The sequence below is a fragment of the Vulpes vulpes genome, chromosome 4, assembly GCF_048418805.1.
Source record: "Vulpes vulpes isolate BD-2025 chromosome 4, VulVul3, whole genome shotgun sequence".
Classification (NCBI taxonomy): domain Eukaryota; kingdom Metazoa; phylum Chordata; class Mammalia; order Carnivora; family Canidae; genus Vulpes; species Vulpes vulpes.
Genome location: NC_132783.1, coordinates 64,856,161 through 64,876,041, shown reverse-complemented (window position 1 = coordinate 64,876,041; position 19,881 = coordinate 64,856,161). Strand labels below are relative to the sequence as shown.

At 39.3% G+C, this 19,881-nt stretch overlaps 1 protein-coding gene across 1 annotated transcript in view; it reads left to right on the top strand.

Annotated features, from left to right (window-relative positions):
* SLC35F3 (solute carrier family 35 member F3) overlaps positions 1 to 19,881 on the top strand; it is a 442,027-nt gene that overhangs the window by 408,838 nt on the left and 13,308 nt on the right. The window lies entirely within an intron of this gene.

The following is a 19,881-nucleotide window of genomic DNA, read 5'->3' as shown; positions in this document are numbered from 1 at the left end:
TGGGAGTATTTTCTCCCACTTCTTCAGATTTTTCACTCCTTCCCTTGTCTGCATGGTTTTGAGGAGAAGTTTACCTGTTTCTCTAGGTAAGATGATTTTTCCTGTGGCTTCCTTCAGGATTTTTTTCTTCATCTTTGATTTTCTACAGTTTAGAAATGATATTCCCAGGTAGTTTTTGTTTTGCCTTGTTGGTACTTACCGTTTCATGTTCTCCAAGCTTCCCAGATCTGTGGTTTGGTGTCCAACATTATTTGTGGGAAATTCTTGATCATTGCTCTAAATGTTTCTCCAGTTTCCTTCTCTCTTTCTTCTCTTGGTGTGCCCATTATGCATATGTTACACCTTTTGTAGTTGTCCTACTGTCCTTGGATATTCTATTCTGGTTTTATTCCATCTTTATTCTCTTTGCTTTCCAGTTTGGGAGGTTTCTATTGATACATCCTCAAGCTCAGAGGATCACATCAGCTGTATCTTGTCAACTAAGAAGCCCATCAAAAGCACTCTTCATTCTATTACAGTTGGGTTGGTGTTGTTTTATCATTACACTTTCTTTTTTTTTCTTTCTTGGAATTTCCATCTCCACTTAAATTGCCCATCTGTTCTTGCATGCTGTCTACTTTGTCCATTAGAGCCCGTGGCATATTAATATTGTTATAAATTCCTAGTCTGGGGGATTCTTGGGGGGCTGAGTGATTGAGTGTCTGCCTTTGGCTCAGGTTGTGATCCCAGGATTCTGGGATTGAGTCCTGCATCATGCTCCCCACAGGGAGCCTGCTTCTCCCTCTGCCTGTGTCTTTGCCTCTCTCTGTGTGTCTCTCATGAATAAGTAAATAAAATTTAAAAAAAAAAAAAGTCCTGGTCTGGTAGTTCCAACATCCCTGCCATGTCTGGTTCTGGTGCTTGATGTGTCTCTTTAAGCTTCATTGTATTTTGTTTGTGTGTTTTTGCCTGTAGGTATGCCTTGTGAATTTTTTTCTTGATAGCTAGACATGATGTACCAGATAAAAAAGGAAGTGCTGTAAATAGGCATACCTTTACATTACAAAACAATGGTGAGGTGATGGTGAGGTGTGAGGGGAGGAAGTCTATTCTATACTCCTATAATCACGTCTCTCTCTGTCTTTTGGTGAGCCTGTGCCTCTGGACTGTAGACTCAAATGAGGTTTAGATTTCTCCCCTCTTTTTTTTAATAATAAATTTATTTTTTATTGGTGTTCAATTTGCCAACATACAGAATAACACCCAGTGCTCATCCTGTTAAGTGCCCCCCTCAGTGCCCATCACCCATTCACCCCCACCCCACCCCCACCCTCCTCCCCTTCCACCACCCCTAGTTAGGAGTCTTCATGTTCTGTCTCCCTTTCTGATATTTCCTACCCATTTCTTATACCTTCCCTTCTATTCCCTTTCACTATTATTTATATTCCCCAAATGAATGAGACCACATAATGTTTGTCCTTCTCCGATTGACTTATTTCACTCAGCATAATACCCTCCAGGTCCATCCATGTCGAAGCAAATGGTGGGTATTTGTCATTTCTAATGGCTAATATTCCATTGTATACCTAAATTGAAGTCAAACTCTCCCTCTTCGCCAATGACATGATACTCTACATAGAAAACCCAAAAGCCTCCACCGCAAGATTGCTAGAACTCACACAGCAATTCGGCAGTGTGGCAGGATACAAAATCAATGCCCAGAAGTCAGTGGCATTTCTATACACTAACAATGAGACTGAAGAAAGAGAAATTAAGGAGTCAATCCCATTTACAATTGCACCCAAAAGCATAAGATACCTAGGAATAGACCTAACCAAAGAGGTAAAGGATCTATACCCTAAAAACTACAGAACACTTCTGAAAGAAATTGAGGAAGACACAAAGAGATGGAAAAATATTCCATGCTCATGGATTGGCAGAATTAATATTGTGAAAATGTCAATGTTACCCAGGGCAATTTACACGTTTAATGCAATCCCTATCAAAATACCATGGACTTTCTTCAGAGAGTTAGAACAAATTATTTTAAGATTTGTGTGGAATCAGAAAAGACCCCGAATAGCCAGGGGAATATTGAAAAAGAAAACTAGAGCCAAGGGCATCACAATGCCAGATTTCAGGTTGTACTACAAAGCTGTGGTCATCAAGACAGTGTGGTACTGGCACAAAAACAAACACATAGATCAATGAAACAGAATAGAGAACCCGGAAGTGGACCCTGAACTTTATGGTCAACTAATATTCGATAAAGGAGGAAAGACTATCCACTGGAAGAAAGACAGTCTCTTCAATAAATGGTGCTGGGAAAATTGGACATCCACATGCAGAAGAATGAAACTAGACCACTCTCTTTCACCATACACAAAGATTTCTCCCCTCTTATGTGGGAGAGGCTGGCTAGCATGGGCTGGAGTTGAGTTTTTCCCTTGCCATGTGAGCAGGCTACAACTAGCTATAGCTGGCTACAATTTCCCTTCCTGCTGGTCAGTTAGGCTCTGATAATAATAGCCCAGCGGGTTAGGCTCTGGTTAACTAGTTTCTCCTAAGGACAAGCCTTGTTAAGACCAGCAGAGTGCCCTGATATATTTTAAAATGGTTTCTTCTCTCCTCCTGCTGCCAAAAGTATGAGGAGAATTTTCTCTCTGATATTTATTGTGAGAACCTGGTCAAGATCACAGAGGTCAATTTCACAGGATTGTGCCCACTCCCAACCCCCACCCCCATGATGGGGTCCCCTGGAGCTTTAACCCTGGGCGTTGTCTGCACTGAGCCTCCAGCAATCTGCCAATTCAGTTCCAGTTTTCCTACCCCAGCCCTGGTTCCTGTGGTCCTTTCTGCTTGGTGGTCGCTGCTCTGGTGGGTCTTCTCCATATTCATCTGTCTCCCTAGTCTTGGGAGCAGTGGTTTGCCTGTGTCCTTATCTCTAACTGTTCCTAGAATAGTTATTGTTGTTGTTGTTTTAGTCTGTTTAGCTTTTTATTTGTTGTGAGGAGGGGGTAGTGACTTCTAGTGACTTCCAAGCTCCTTATATGCAGAACTGGAGACCAGAGGGCTTCCTTTACTTTTCGTAAGTAAGTAAGTAGGTAAATAAATAAATAAATAAATACTTTAAGAAAGACCGAGGTGAGGGGAAACAGAAATGATTACAGAAGACACAAACTGCACCAACATAGATACTTCTTCCGCTGACCCTCTGATCCCTCAGTGACAGGGCTGCTGGGCTCCATAGGCTTCAGGCTGCCCCTCGCCCTCCTTCCCTGGATGCCTCCCTCATGGCTTGTGTTTGACCCACAGGTCTTCAGCCTAATTCCCATGAAGGTCACCCCTCTGGTACTACCATCCCTATTCATGGTCTCAGACTGTCCCTCACAGCCACCAATATGTTTATTTCCCAACATAACAAGGAACATAGGATTTGAGCTCCTTGGTCCCTGGAGGTCCAAGAATGTGTAGAGATTTAATCAGATTCCGGAGTGAGGGATGTGCTGTTATCGGGGCAAGGTAAGTAATAATATACCACCATGCAGGTGAAGAAGCCCTTTCCTTCCAACTCTAAGCTTATTTTATCGCAAACCTTTAAGCATTCAATAATCAGAGTCCACACACAATACCTGCCTCTCATTTGGATAGTATAGTGTATGTTTACATTAGCTTTTGGTACCCATGGTATTTATGACTTATTCTACTTAGAGTCAACTGAGACTCCTAAGATTTAGTTAGATGTTCATTCTATCCTATTCAACTAAGATGTTTTGTTTTGAACACAAACAGAATTTCACACTTAACATTTATTTATTTGTTCTATAAATATTTTCAAAAACAGAATCTGTGTAATGGAAACAGCCCCTGTCTTTAAGAAACTTAGAAATTACTAAGTGGACTGATCAAGGTCACAAGACCTCTAATACATAGCAGTATGACACAACTGACTCTCAGTGTCAGATTTTGTGCTATTCTGATCTGGAGGGATTGGGAACTACTTCATAAAGGAAATCACTTTTTGAGTTGAGCCTAACAAGATTAATAGGATTTTCAGAAACAGATGGATGACAAGGCATTTTGGATGAACACAAAACAGAAAGAGAGGCAGAACGTTAGGGATGAGATCTGACAACAGCAGATGGCTCAGAAAAAGAGATAGACATCTGTAGAAGAGTGGTAGAAGATAAAATCAGAAAACAGGTAAGTCCCAATGAGAGGTCTTTGGTACTATGCTGAGACACTGGGTCATTCATCAGCAATAGAAAGTCACTGGAAGTGATTAAGGAGAACAGTAGCATTACACATTATTTTGTTCATTCCACCCCATCAGTAGAGTCTGTCAGGATCTTTTATTTTTTTGTATATTTTTTGTTGCAGTTCGATTTGCCAACATATAGTATAACACCCAGTGCTCATCCCATCAAGTGTCCCCCTCAGTGCCCATCACCCAGTCACCCCATCCCCCCCGCCCACCTCCCCTTCAACTACCCCTTGTGTCAGGATCATTTTAATCTTGACTTTGTCATTAAAACTATGAGCTGTTTCCTCCAGCCCCAGATCCCATGAAAGTTTGATAAGCATCTTGAATATGCTTATCTAATAATTTGACTACCAAATGTACAAAAGTTATAGCACTTGTCATAGCCCTAAAAGTATGACTTTCCTCTAGACTGATGATTACTCAAATTCTTTGAGCTATGCATGTTTGAACATGTAATACCCATGAATAAAAGCATTCAGCCCACAGTTCTCAATAATGGCAGATATTATTGATTGCTATCAATATCAATACACATGATTTACATTTATTACCTTATTTAAACCTTTTGTTAACCCTATGAGATGAAGCTATCCACACCATATGTTTCTTTAAACTATAATGTCTTTCCTTTCCCAGACACTTAGAATCTCTGTTCCATTACTTGGTTTTCCATCAACCTCTAAAGAAAATAAGGACTTTATCGAATAAATTCTTCATAAAACTTTCAGGCAACTGTAACTCCTTTAATGTCTATCTGGTGGGGCAGCCCCGATGGCTCAACAGTTTAGTGCCACCTTCAGCCCAGGGTGTGATCCTGGAAATCCGGGATCAAGTCCCACATCAGGTTCCCTGCATGGAGCCTGCTTCTTTCTCTCTCTCTCTCTCTCTCTCTCTCTCTCTCTCTCTCACTCTGTGTGTGTGTGTGTGTGTGTGTGTGCGTGTGTGTATGTGTGTCTGTCATGAATAAATAAATAAAATCTTTAAAAAATGTCTATCTGGTTATTATAAAGTTGTAGAACTCACAAGATCAATTAGAAACTTCATTTTTGTGTTTACTGGGGCTAAATTAAAAGTTTTAAATCTGGCACAGGGGAATAGTCAAATAGAGTTTTAGTTTAGCCAAAAAGGGTGATTTTTATCTAAGTAGACCTGAATTTTCTGAAAATTTTAAAATAATCTAACACTGCCAGCACGAGCGTTTAGTTGTCTAGGTAATAAGGCAGGTTTCCATGGAAACCTGTGGGTCTGTACCAAAGAAACGCCTTGAATTTTAATGGTATAAAGGAGTATCATCTAAGAAATACCAAATCTTAATTGCTAACTGTGATTTCTTGGTAGTGATGGTGAGCCTTCTATGCTCATATCTGTTAACAGCGGTGGTTGTTTTCACCAGAAAAACAATCTTTAGATGTACCAAGAATTGTAATAGCTAATAGTATGTTTCCATATCTCTGTGCACCACAGAGTTTCTCTCTCCTCATGTCTTTTGACCCTTACCATAGAGAAAGAAATGGGTTGTTTTCTGATTATTTTATACTTTTGCATTAAGTATGATGAGTTAAGTTATAATACTTTTCTTACCAATTCTCACCAATGAGATTAATAAATGGGCCCCAAACCAGACTATTTATCCTATGATCTTTTTTCTAAGTACATGAGACTAAGAAGGGGTGAGGACTGGGTTCTGTTTCAGAATATGTTTTCTGTCTTGTAGACCGTTTCTCAGCATGCCCTACTTCCTATTCAGGGGGTGTTTGGGGAACACCTGTTAACTGCAAGCTTTTCTCACATTACATTGATGGCTATTCCTTAAAAGCTAATCTGCAAGGGGATAGAGCACCAACTATAGATTTCCTTGCTACAATTCACAGCCAATAAGTACAAAGAGATAAATAACTTGGTAAAAGTCGCATCACTACTAAATAGCAGATCTAGGATTTGAACCTCTGAAGTTATAGAAAATAATAACAAGTACACAACTTGAAAATTCTTTGCATGTGACTATCACCCAGATCATGATATAAAACATATCCACCATCTCCAGAAAGCTGCCTTAGCCCCTTTGCTCATCATACCCTCCTCCCACAAGAAGGAATCACTATTCTGACTCCTAACAACATAGGTTAGCTTGGGCTGTTTAATTGTCATATAAATGGAATTATACAACATGTACTATTTTGTATCTGATGTCTTTGGGTTTTTTTAAGAATTTATTTATTATTTATTTATGTATTTATTTATTTATTTGAGAGAGAGAGAGAGAGAGAGAGAGAGAGAGAGAGAGAATGAGTGGGGGGAGCAGGAGAGAGAGAAGCAGAATCCCTGCTGAGCAGGGATCCTGATGTGATGTAGGGCTCGATCGATCCCAGGACCCTGGGACCTTGATCTAAGCCAAAGGCAGATGCTTAACTGACTGAGCCAATCAGGTGTCCCTGTTGTCTTCATTCACCATGATTTTTAGGAAATTTATCTATGCTATTGCATATGTCAATAGTTATTTTTTTATTGTTAAGTAAAATTGCATGGTATGAATACACCATAATATCTTTCTGTGCTGTTGTTAATGGGCATGTAAGTTGTTTCCAGTTTTTAGCTATTATAAGTTAAAGTTCAATGAACATTGTCTTATAAGCCTTTTTGTAAATGTTTGCATCCACTTCTCCTTGCTATAAACCCAGAAGTGAAATGCCAGTCATAAAGAGGTATATATTTATTAGAAATTGCCAGTTTTCCGAGGTAGTTTTTTACATTCTATCATAAGACCTCAGAGGCTCAACATCCTTATCAAAACTTGATACTGTCAGTATTTTTTAATTTTAGCCATTCTGGTAGGATAATAGTATCTCATTATAGTTTTAGTTTCCTATTTCCTAATGAATAATGATGGTAAGCTGCTTTTTATATGCTTCTTGGACTTTTCTGTAGATTTATTTGTAAAGTATCTGAGTCTTTTGCCAGTTAGAAACACTGAGTTCTTTTTATTTTTCTTGTTGATTGTACAAGTGCTTTTTTATGTTTTGTATGAGTCCTTTGTTGGATTTAGGCACTACAAATGTTTTTTTCTGAGTCTGTGGCTTGTCTTTTCATTTCTTAGCAACTCATTAATGAGTATCAGTGTTTAATATTAGTGGAGTCTCTGTTAGCATTTTTTTTTCTTTTCAGTTAATGCCAGTCATGTCATGGAGGTTAAAGACTCTTGTTTTGAAAAAGATGTTTATACCTCTCTGAGATTCTGAAGTTTTTCTTACCCCCTGATTGTCACTCTTATATAAATAGCATTCTGTCTTGCTTTTGTGGATGCATATTTTCTTTTTTTATCTCTGAGGAGACAAATTACTTTTTTGTTATTTTCTTCTATCTATTTTTCTGTTTACTTCTAGCTCTTTATACCTTGTTTATATAACATCATTAGAAGTTATTTTGGAAGTCTTTCTTCATTTTGGAAGTCTTTTTAAAACATTATATGATTCTTGGTGTGTGAAGAGTCAGACACTGAATAGTTGATTTCTTGTTCTGTCAGGTAAGTGGAACCACGGACTGGTAGGCTGCCATATGCAGTGGTCAAGGAGCAAGCTGGGCTTTCTGAGGAACCTTCATATATAAGTATCTCAAAAGCTCTTCTCTGGAGCCCCTCAGTTTCTCTACAATGGGATTTTTTTCATGATCTTTCCCAAGGCATAGTAAAAGGGTGGGAAATCTGTACCTGACACTGGCCTTATGGAATCAGGGCTAGAGAATGGAGCTGAAGGTAACACAGTTGAGCAGATAGTCTCACTGAATTCTCCCATGTGTAGATCCATGCCTTGTTCCTGCCTTCTGTTGTATCCTCAATGTCACAGTTTCTCAGGATCAATTTATTCAGGAATTCATTAACTCATTCCAAAATGATTTACTTCTATATGCCAAGTGCTGTCCACAGTGCTGAAAATAGGCTGTGAACAAGACAAACCCTGATCACATGGGCTTAGATTCTCCTTGGAGGAGACAGAAGGAAATGAAATCAATAAATATATAATATGTCACATTAAGAATACAATAAGATAAGGGGGATAAAGGGTGACAGAGGGTGCTATTTTTATAGATGTGAGAAGCCTCTCTAATGGAGACTTAATGGAAGAAAGAAAATAAGTCATGCAAATATTTAGTGGGAGTGTGTTCTAGACAGAGGGAATGGTAGTGAAAGATACAGAGTTGTGACCCTATGGAGAGCAGGGGCTCTGTGTATGAGGGAAAGTAGTTAAGCCTCTAAGTCCTTGTTTTGAGAATTTCGTTCACTCCCCCTACCATATTTCCAGCCCTGTGCCTCACCCAGTGCTATATCTAACATATTCACACCCAGACTTGACCATATTTTTAAAATTATGTATTTATTTAAGTAATCTCTACAGCCAATGTGGGGCTCAAACTCACAACCCTGAGATCAAGAGCCACATGATCTTCTGACTGAGCCAGCCAGGCACCCCTGGCCTTGATCATATTTTAAATACTCCTCCTCTCTACAACAAAATTATTTTAAGTAATAATCATAAAATGAAACAGTGATAATAACTAGAAAATAAACAGTGAATGTTTTATTTTATTGGGCTTTATATATATAATCAAAGTAATATAAATATTACAGTACAAAAAAGCAAAATATAATGGATAATGCTTTTACTTCATGAATATATTTTTTGAAAAACAAATGTTTTCCTCTAAGTGAACCTGTCATAGTAATGAATATGCAACATAACTATTTATGTTTTCAAGACTTTACTTGGACAAAATTTTCAGTGACTTCGTCAAAATGTATCTTCTTTACATACTCATGTTCATTAGATACTTCTAGCCAGATAAGTCAATCTATCTTCAATTATAGCTGATCAAAACCACATATTATTAAATTTATTTCAAATTTTCCTCATACAAAGAGAAGATATATAAAAGTTTAGAAGAAGTCTTCAGTGTAAATTTGGCTGATATTCATAAAATCCCCATTTCACGGTGAATTCCAGGAATTGCAATGTTGTCTATATTTTTATTTTTGGAGGGCTTCATTCTAGCAGCTTTTAAATGTCTCTGCAGTCAAAGGAATTCCACTAGACTATCTCCATATGAAAATCCACCATATATTTCTTTTTTAAATATATTTTTAAAATATTTTATTTATTTACTTGTGAGAGACACAGAAAGAGAGGCAGAGATGTAGGCAGAGGGAGAAGCAGGCCCCCTGTGGGGAGCCCAATGCGGAACTCGATCCCAGGACCCCAGATCACACCCTGAGCCAAAGGCAGATGCTCAACCACTGAGCCACCCAGACATCCCCATATATTTCTATTTGTTAAAACTTTTGAAGTTTTCTTCTGCAAAAATTGGAGAATTATAATGAGCATTGACATAATTTTATTGCTTTAGAATGGGTACCCAGCTCTTGGTAGAAATGCTGGAGGTTTTCAAACATTACCCTTGTGATTTCCTCTGGCAATGTATGCCCAGCTGCTTTTGTAATTCCTCTTTGCATTTGTCTCTGAAATGTGATTCTTCCATGTGCGTATCAGTTTTCCTTACATTATGTTTCCTTACATAGATACTGACCTTTGCCATACATTTTGTGCACCGATTTTCAAGGGACAATGTTAAAGCATGGTGTTTTATTGGCCATTGTTTGAAGCTGGCTGTTTGTAAATATTTTGGGGTGTGATTAACCTTTTCTAAAAGTTCACACCAAAGAAACTTCTAAGTTATATCTGTGAAATAATGTTTTATATTCTTTCTTTTAACATACAGTGTTTTCTTAGTTTCAAGTGTACAATGTAGTGATTCAGCATTTCCGTTCATCAGCTGGTGCTCACAAGTGCATGCCTTAATCCTCATTCCCTATGTCTCCCATGTTTTTTTTTATTTTTTTTTTATTTTTTTATTTTTTTATGTCTCCCATGTTTTATTTTGATTCTTTCTTTGGTTTTAAGACAATAATTAAAAGATACATTTTAGTATTAAATATATTCAGTATCAGTAAAACTAAAATTTGTACTTACCAAACAAAAACATTTCCTCTTACAGTCTCCTCTGTTTAATTATGAACACAGGAAGTCCAAAATGTCACAGAGAATGACCAAAATTAATTTGCCTCAACAAGTCTCTAGGCTGTCATTCAGTTCAAGCCTGTTGTTTATTTTTTTAAAATATTTTATTAAATTCAGTTTGCCAACTTATAGTGCTAATCTCATCATGTGCCCTCCTCAGTGCCCATCACCCAGCCACTCCATCCCCCCACCGACCTCCCCTTCTGCAACCCTTCGTTTGTTTCCCAGAGTTAGATGTCTCTTATGATTTGCTTAAATGTAAAACTGCAGCAGGCCAGGGGTTAAGGTCAGGAACTCTCCTGAGAGCCAGCGATTCTGATATAAATTTACTCTTGAAAAGAACAGGCACAGCAGAAGTCTGTATAGTCAGAGGTTGGCTCTAACTGGGAGTTTCCTGAATTAACTTCCAGGTAGAATACAATGTTCATTAAAGAATAACTAATAAAAGTGCTAAGTATGAAGCATATATGCTTTATTCAGGAATAAATGAGAGTTGGCATCCAGGACAAAGTCTGTAGCTAAACTCCCAGACAAGTCTTTTTTTGCTACCTAGCAAAAGAGGGGCATGCTTTTTAAGGAGGAAAGGGATAAATTGGGAAGGCTGTAATAAACCAAAAATCCACTGGAGTAAACTGGGAGTTCCAAGTGGCTTCTCATCGGCTGAGCTGTTGCCACCAGGGGATAAGGGACGTGTCTCCTCCTCCAGCTAGAAGAGTAGTATCCACAAGCAAGTCCATGTAAGGTCAAGTCTGGGTCTTCCTGTTGGGTCTGCAATTGACTAAGACTGGTAAGGCTGAGAGCCCCTTGCTCTTCCAACTCCATTTTGGTCAGTTTTCCATTACTAATTTACACATTACATAATAGATGTTTAAAACTCTACAGACAATGCTCTCCCTTTGGCCTGCACTGGGCTTCCACCCCCACTACTTGCGTCCCTCTGTTCCAGACACTGGTGGTGTCCAGCTACAGCTTCAGGATCCCTGCCAGCTGCGGACTTGCTGCTCACTGAGGCCCCTCTCTGTAGGCACTTTCCCTCCACTCTGTTCTTTCTAATTCCTGGACAAGAGGAGAACCAGAGGGTGCTCTTGAATACCTAATGTGGTTTTGCTTTCCTTCTGATTACAGAGGACAACCTTAGGGCCTTTTTAAGGAAAGCTGCCCAGCCAGAGGTCCACCACCATTTGGGTGGGGGGGGGGTATGGGGGTTGGGGAAGGAAAGTTGACAGATGGTGTAGGGTGAGGAAAATAGAGTCCAAAACACCTGGGTTCACCATTTGACTCTGCCATATGCCAGCTTTGTAACCATGAGGAAGTTATTTAATCTCTCTGGGACCTCTTCTTTAAAGGCAGAATAAAATTAGCACCTCACAGAAGAGTGCAGATTTAATGAGCTAATACACATGGAAAGTGCTCTTTAAACTGTAAAACACTAAAAACTATTCATAGCCTAATGAAACCTGAGCTGCTCTTTTGCTGACTTACATCTTCTAAATAAATACATTAGAATAGAAAAATGGTCAACTTGCAACATACATTTGACCATGGTATAAAAATGTTTCACTAACTGGCTCCTTCTGAAAAATAACCTCATTACTGCTAGTGCCTGGAAAGAAAATTGACACCAAGGCTGGGTCAAATGACCATTTATATAATGAAATTTGAAGCAAACCCATAGGTCTCCTACCTGAGGGTATGCAGTGAGTTAGAACTGGCAATTTAATTAACACTGGTTTCTAAACACAAAATTTCATTCCCAGAAATGCCTGAAGGACTATTATTTTCATTCTGTTTAATGGGAAAGAAGCTTATTTCCTATTTTATCTTCACAAACAGGAGCCTTGTGTAGGAGAAAATCAAAACTTAGCCTATTGAGACAATGTTCACATGGACTGTATCAAAACAGAGCAGTTGCTTTGCAAAGAAATCTTTCGTATCCTTGCCTCAAAGGCTGTCCTAAACTGGAGGGATCAAGTGGGACTATCTAGTGATTTTTTTCCTTCCAATCTTACCTCCACCATGAACAAGATGGTGTTCTGTCTCCTTCCCAACCCAACCCCAGCCCCGACCCTCACCTCTCCCTCTGACATTGGTAATTTCTTTGAAAACAGGAGAGAGGTGGGGGTTGGGGCTGGCAGGTGAGGAAACAGAAACCATCTATCCATGGTGGAGGTAATGGAAATTTTTTTGAAATATTCTAATGGAAAGTTCTTTGAAAACTTAAAATGGGAATTTCTTCAACCATCTTTAGAAACCCCTTGTTGTGCTTATTGCCTTGATTTCTAGGAAACTAAATTTTCTGACAACCTGTTTGCTGCCATTAAGGTTTTTGGACTGAGCAACCTGATGAACAGAGTTCTTGTTTTTTATCTTAATTCCAGTATAGTTAACATACAGTGTTATATTGGTTTCAGGCATACAATATAGTGATTTAGCACTTCCATTCATCTCTCAGTGCTCATCAGCACAAGTGCCCTCCTAAATCCCCATCACCTATTTCTCCCATCCCCCTCCCTCTGGTAACCATCAGTTTGATCTCTATAGTTAAGAATTTGTTTCTTAGTTTCTCTCTCTCTTTTCCCTTTGCTCATGTGTTCTGTTTCTTAAATTCCACATATGAGTGAAATCATATGGTATTTGTCTTTCTCTGACTAATTTAGCATAATACTCTCTAGCTCCATCTATGTTGTTGCAAATGGCAAGATTTCATTCTTTTTTATGGCTGACTATAGATATAGATATAGATGATATAGATGATAGATATAGATATAGATATAGATATAGATATAGAACAGATCAGGGTGTCTGGGTTGCTCCGCAGTTGAGTATCTGCCTTCAGCTCAGGGTGTGATCCCAGAGTACTGGGATGAGATCCACATTGGGATCCCTGCATAGAGCCTGCTTCTCCCTCTGCATCTGGGTCTGCCTCTCTCTGTGTGTGTCTTTTATGAATATATAAACAAAATCTTTAAAAAAAGAACATATCAATGAAACCAGGAGCTGGTTCTTTTAAAAAGATCAACAAAATTAATAAACTTCTAGCCAGACTCATCGGAAAGAGAGAGAAAGACTCAAACAAAATCACGAGTGAAAGAGGACAAATAACAACCAACACCACAGAAACACAAACAATTATAAGAGAATATTATGAAAAACTATATTGAGGGAAGGGGGGTTGATGAATAGACAGAGCACAGAGGATTGTTAGGGTAGGGAAAATATTCTGTATGACATTATAATGATTGATGCATGTCATACATTTATCCATACTCATAAAATATATAACCCTCAGAGTGAACCCTAACATAAACTGGGCTTTGAGTGATCATTATGTGCCATCAGTTGGAACCCAGGCACTGCTCTGGTTAGTGATGTTGATAATGGGAGAGGCTGTGCATGTGTAGAGACAGGATGTCTGTAGGGAATCTCGGTGCTTTCCTCTCAATTTTGCTGAGAACCTGAGACTGCTCTTCAAAAATGAAATCTTTTTTTTTTTTTTAATGGAAAAGAGAAAAGCAAGGAAAGGGATCAGATTGAAATGAGAGAGATAGTATGTACTTCCATCCCAAGTACTGAAAATGGAGGGTTGGGGTAACCAAAGAATTCTCAAGAATAGAAACGAGATGGGATTTTACTTCTGGAAAGAAAACTATGCAAATAACACCGCAATTTAAAACACTCCAGAGGCATTTCCATTGCGCCTACTGTTGAAATAGTTTCTAATTCCCTTATGTGAGAATCTAGTTGAAAGCTGCATTCAGGGGGACGGAGCCCTGATGGCGGAAGAGTAGGGGTTCTCAACCCACCTGGCCCCAAAAGATTACCTAGATAACTTTCAAAGCATCCGGAACACCTACAAATTTGACCAGAGATTTAAAGAGAGAACAGCTGGAACGCTACAGAGAGAAAAGTTTTCGCTTCTAACAAGGTAGGAAAGCAGAAAAATAAAATAAAAAAGAATAAAGTGGGGGAGGGGCACTACAAGGAGCCAGGCAGCGAAAGCCCCCAGGGCAGGAAAGCCCAGCCTTGGAGAAGCGAGAACTTTAAAAATCCGCGCTGGAGTCTTCCTGGACGGAAAAGCCCTTAGCAGGGCAACTGGGCAGAATCGCAGGAGGGGCAGTGAAGCCTCCAGATTCCCAGAGTCACGATAAGAGGAGGGGCGCCGGGGTGTGGGGGGGAAGAGAAGCTCACCACAAACCACAGTCTGATATCGGTAAAGGCCTGGAGCACTGCAGCCCTGGGACATTTGGGAAAAGCCAGTCAGTTAGGCGGGCTGGCTCTGGATGGGGGCAGCTGTACCCCGTTCCCTTTGGGGGAGGCAGTCCCCGGGAATATGGGTCTAGAGGCACAGGGCCCCGGATCCCAGGGTACCCGAGCAGACAAAGCCAGCGATCCTGCGTTCCCCCGGGACAGGTGGAAGCGGGGAGGGCACAGGACACCGAGAACTCTCCCCCAAGCTGTGCAGACCAGTACACCTGCACCTGTCCTGGGAGCATCTAGGCCAGTGCAGACTGGGGGACTACAGTTAGTTACTTGTGGGGAGTTCGGCTCCAGAGGTGGAAATCTGGCCACTGCCATTGTCGATTTTCTTCCTTCTTTCACCTCGTGCCTGGGAGGGGCAGGGCCACCAAGGCACAGAGGCCTCACGGGGTAAACAGCCCCCACTGACCCCAGGACCCGGCAGGGGGCGGGGCAGCTCCCCCAGGCACACACACCTGAGAATCAGGGCAGCAGGCCCACCCACAGAAGAACTGCTAGAAGGACAAGGGAAGAGCAAGTTCTTGACCAAGCAGCACTGGAAAACTCCAGGACTGAGGGAAAATAGTATATAGACCTAGAGAGTCCTTTGTTTTCTTTCTTTTTCTTTTTTTTCTTTTTCCAATAGGATTCATTTTTATATCAGACTAAAAATTTTCAATATTTTTTCTCTTTTCCCACCCTAACTACAATATTTTACCAATTCTTCATTTTTCCCTTTTGACTTCCATATTTCTACAATTACATGTCTTAGATATATTTTTCACTTCTGGATTCCCTTCACATATTCAATTTAATTTTGGTATATATACAAGATATGGGTTTTGTTTTTTGTTTTTTCTGCCTCATTTTGTTTTACAATGGTGGAAGTTAGTACCTTCTAAAACATGACCAACATACACTCAGGATCAAGTGGAATATCGTGTTGGTTCATTCTGTGAGATTATATTTTCTCTTCCCATTCTTGCCCCCCTCTTTTATCTTGTTTATGTTTTGGTGGTCAGTGTTGGGACTTCATATAAATATTGCTAGTTTATAGAAATTTGGATTCAGCATCTTCTAACATACAGAACAAAAAACACTCAGAACCAAGACGATAACCCTCTAGACCCCTCAGGTAGACTACATTGTCTCTTCACTACCACATCCTCACCATCACCATCCTACCTCCTTTTTTTGTCTTTTTCCTCTTTACTTTTTTGTTCTTTTACTTTTTTCTTCTTCTTTGTTTTTGGTTTTTGGCTTTTTTACTACTTTGTTTTAAAATTTGTTTTTTACTTTAGTGGTCCTTTTGTTTTATTTTGTTCTGTTCTTTTTCTTTTATTTTCTGGTCTCTGACCTCTTTGGAATCATCTAAGGTGTATTTTACTTAGGTCATGGTTGATATTTTTGACTCAGTCTGCTCATACAGCCACTCCGCACTGGACAAAATGACTAGAAGGAAGAATTCACCACAAAAGAAAGAACCAAACAGTACTCTGTGCCACAGAGTTACAGAATTTGGATTTCAATACGATGTCAGAAATTCAATTCAGAAGTGCAATTATAAAGCTACTGGTGGCTCTGAACAAAAGCATGAAGGACTCTAGAGACTATGTTACTGCAGAATTGAGATCTAATCAGGCCAAAATTAAAAATAGATTAAATGAGATGTGGTCCTAACTGCTAGGGTTAATGAGGTGGAGGACAGAGTGAGTGACATAAAAGACAAGTTGATTGTAAGGAAGGAAGCTGAGAAAAAAAGAAAAAGACAATTAAGAGCCCACAAGTAAAGGCTTAGGGAAATAAATGATAGCTTGAGAAGGAAGTATATATGCCTAATTGGGATTCCAGAAGAGGCTGAGAGAGAGAGAGGACCACAAAGTATATTTGAACAAATCATAGCTGAGAACTTCCCAAATCTGGGGAAGGAAACAGGCATTCAGATCCAAGAGATAGAGAGGACCCCCCCAAAAAGAAATCAATAAAAACCATTCAACACTTCAACATATAATACTGAAACTTGCAAATTCCAAAGATAAAGAGAAAATTCTTAAAGCAGCATGAGGAAAGAGATTCTTAACTTATATGGGGAGAAATACCAGATTAGCAGCAGACCTCTCCACAGAGACCTGGCAGGCCAGAAAAGGCTGGAAGGTTATATTCAGGGTCCTAAATGAGAAGAACATGCAGCCAAGAATACTTTATCCAGCAAGGCTGTCATTCAGAATAGAAGGATAGATAAAGAGCTTCCAGGATAGGCAGAAACCGAAAGAATATGTAACCACCAAACTGGCTCTGCAAGAAATATTAAGGGAAACCCTGTAAAAGAAAGAGGGAGCCCAAAGAAACAATCCAGAAAAACGGGAATTGTATAGATAATACGACGACACTAAATTCATATTTTTCAATGGTTACTCTGAACATGAATGGGCTAAAGATGCAGGGTATCAGACTGGATAAAAAAGCAAGACCCATCTGTATGCTGTCTACAAGAGATTCATTTTAGTCACCTCCAGCCTGAAAATGAAGGGTGGAGAACCATTTAACATTCAAATAGTCCTTGAAAGAAAGCTGAGGTAGCAATCCTCATATCAGATAAATAAGTTTATTCCAAAGACTGTAGTAAGAGATGAAAAGGGGCACTATATCATACTTAAAGAGTTTATCCAACAAGAAGAGCTAACAATCATGAATATTTATGCCCCTAATGTGGGAGCTACCAAGTATATCAATCAATTAATAACCAAAGTAGAGAGATACTTAGATAATAATACACTAAGAGTAGGAGACTTCAACATGGCACTTTCTGCAAATGACATATATTATAAGCAGAATACTACCAAAGAAACAAGGGCCTTAAATGATACACTGGACCAGATGGATTTTACAGATATATACAGAACATTTCCATCCAATGTGCAACTGAATACACATTCTTCTCAAGTGCACATGGAACTTTCTCCAGAATAAACCACATAATGGGTCACAAATCAGATCTTAACTGATACCAAAAGATTAGGATTGTCCACTGCATATTCTCATACCACAGTTCTTTGAAAGTAGAACTCAATCACAAGAAGAAATTGGGAAGAACCTCAACCACGTGGAAGTTAAAGAGTGTCCAATTGAGGCACTCATCAAAAACCTCCCAAGACACAAAAGTCCAGGGCCAGATGGCTTCCCAGGGGAATTCTATCAAACTTTTGAAGAAGAAATAATATATATTCTACTAAAGCTGGTTCAAAGTATAGAAAGGGACAGAATACTTCCAAACTCATTTTATGAGGACAGCATTACCTTGACTCCAAAACCAAACAAAAACCCCACCAAAAAGGAGAATTATAGACCAATATCCCTGATGAACACAGATGCAAAAATTCTCAACAAGATACTAGCCAATAGGATCCAATAGTACATTAAGAAGATTATTCACCATGACCAAGTAGGATTTATCTCTGGGATGCAAGGCTGGTTCAACAGTTGTAAAACAATCAACGTGATAGATCACATCAACAAGGGAAAAAAACAAGAACCATACTATCCTTTCAATAGATGCAGAGAAAGCATTTGACAGAATACAGCATCCATTCCTGATCAAAACTCTTCAGAGTACAGGGATACAGGGAACATTCCTCAATATCTTAAAAGCCATCTATGAAAAGCCCACAGCAAATATCATTCTCAATGGGGAAACACTGAGAGCCTTTTCCCTAAGGTCAGGAACACAACAGGGATGTTCACTCTCACCAGTGCTAATCATCATAGTACTAGAATTCCTAGCCTCAGCAATCAGGCAACAAAAAGAAATAAAAGGCATTCAAATTGGCAAAGAAGAAGTCAAACTCTCCCTCTTCACAGATGACATAATACTGTACATAGAAAACCCAAAAGACTCCACCCCAGGATTGCTAGAACTTATACAGCAATTCAGCAGTGTGGCAGGATACAAAATCAATGCCCAGAAATTAGTGGCATTTCTCTACCCTGACAATGAGACTGAAGAAAGAGAAATTAAGGAATCAATTCAATTTACAATTGTACCCAAAAGTGTAAGATACCTAGGAATAAACATAATCAAAGAGGTAAAGATTCTATACCCCAAAACTACAGAACACTTCTGAAAGAAATTGAGGAAGACACGAAGAGATGGAAAAATATTCCATGCTCATGGATTGGAAGAATTAATATTGTGAAAATGTCAACGTTACCCAGGGCAATTTACACATTTAATGCAATCCCTATCAAAATACCATGAACTTTCTTCAGAGAGTTGGAACAAATCATCTTAAGATTTGTGTGGAATCAGAAAAGACCCCGAATAGCCAGGGGAATCTTAAAAAAGAAAACCATATCTGGGAGCATCACAATGCCAGATTTCAGGTTGTACTACAAAGCTGTGGTCACCAAGACAGGGTGGTACTGGCACAAAAACAGATACATAGATCAATGGAACAAAATAGAGAACCCAGAAATGGGCCCTCAACTCTATGGTCAACTAATATTCGACAAAGCAGGAAAGACTATCCACTGGAAAAAGGACAGTCTCTTCAATAAATGGTGCTGGGAAAAATGGACAGCCACGTGCAGAAGAATGAAACTGAACCATTATCTTACACCAGACACAAAGATAAACTCAAAATGGATGAATGATCTAAATGTGAGACAAGAATCCATCAAAGTCCTAGAGGAGAACACGGGCAACAACCTTTTTGAACTTGGCCACAGCAACTTATTGCAAGAAGGCAAAGGAAACAAAAGCAAAAATGAACTATTGGGACTTAGGATTAAAAACCTTCTGCATAGCAAAAGAAACAGTCAACAAAACTAAAAGACAACCTACAGAATGGGAGAAGATATTTGCAAATGACATATCAGATAAAGGGCTAGTATCCAAGATCTATAAAATACTTATTAAGCTCAACACTCAACATTAAACTCAAACAAAAAATCCAATCATGAAATGGATGAATGGCAGATGACATGAATAGAAATTTCAGCAAGGAAGACATACACATGGCCAAGAAGCACATGAGATAATATTCCGCATCACTTGCCATCAGGGAATATAAATCAAAACCACAATGAGATACCACCTCACACCAGTGAGAATGGCGAAAATTAACAAGACAGGAAAGAACAAATGTTGGCGAGGATGTGGAGAGGGGGAACCCTCTTGCACTGTTGGTGGGAATGCAAACAGATGCAGCCACTCTGGAAAACAGTGTAGAGGTTCCTCAAAAAGTTAAAAATAGAGCTACTCTATGACCCAGCAATTGCATTATTAGGTATTTACCCCAAAGATACAGATGCAGTGAAATCCTGGGACACCTGCGCCCC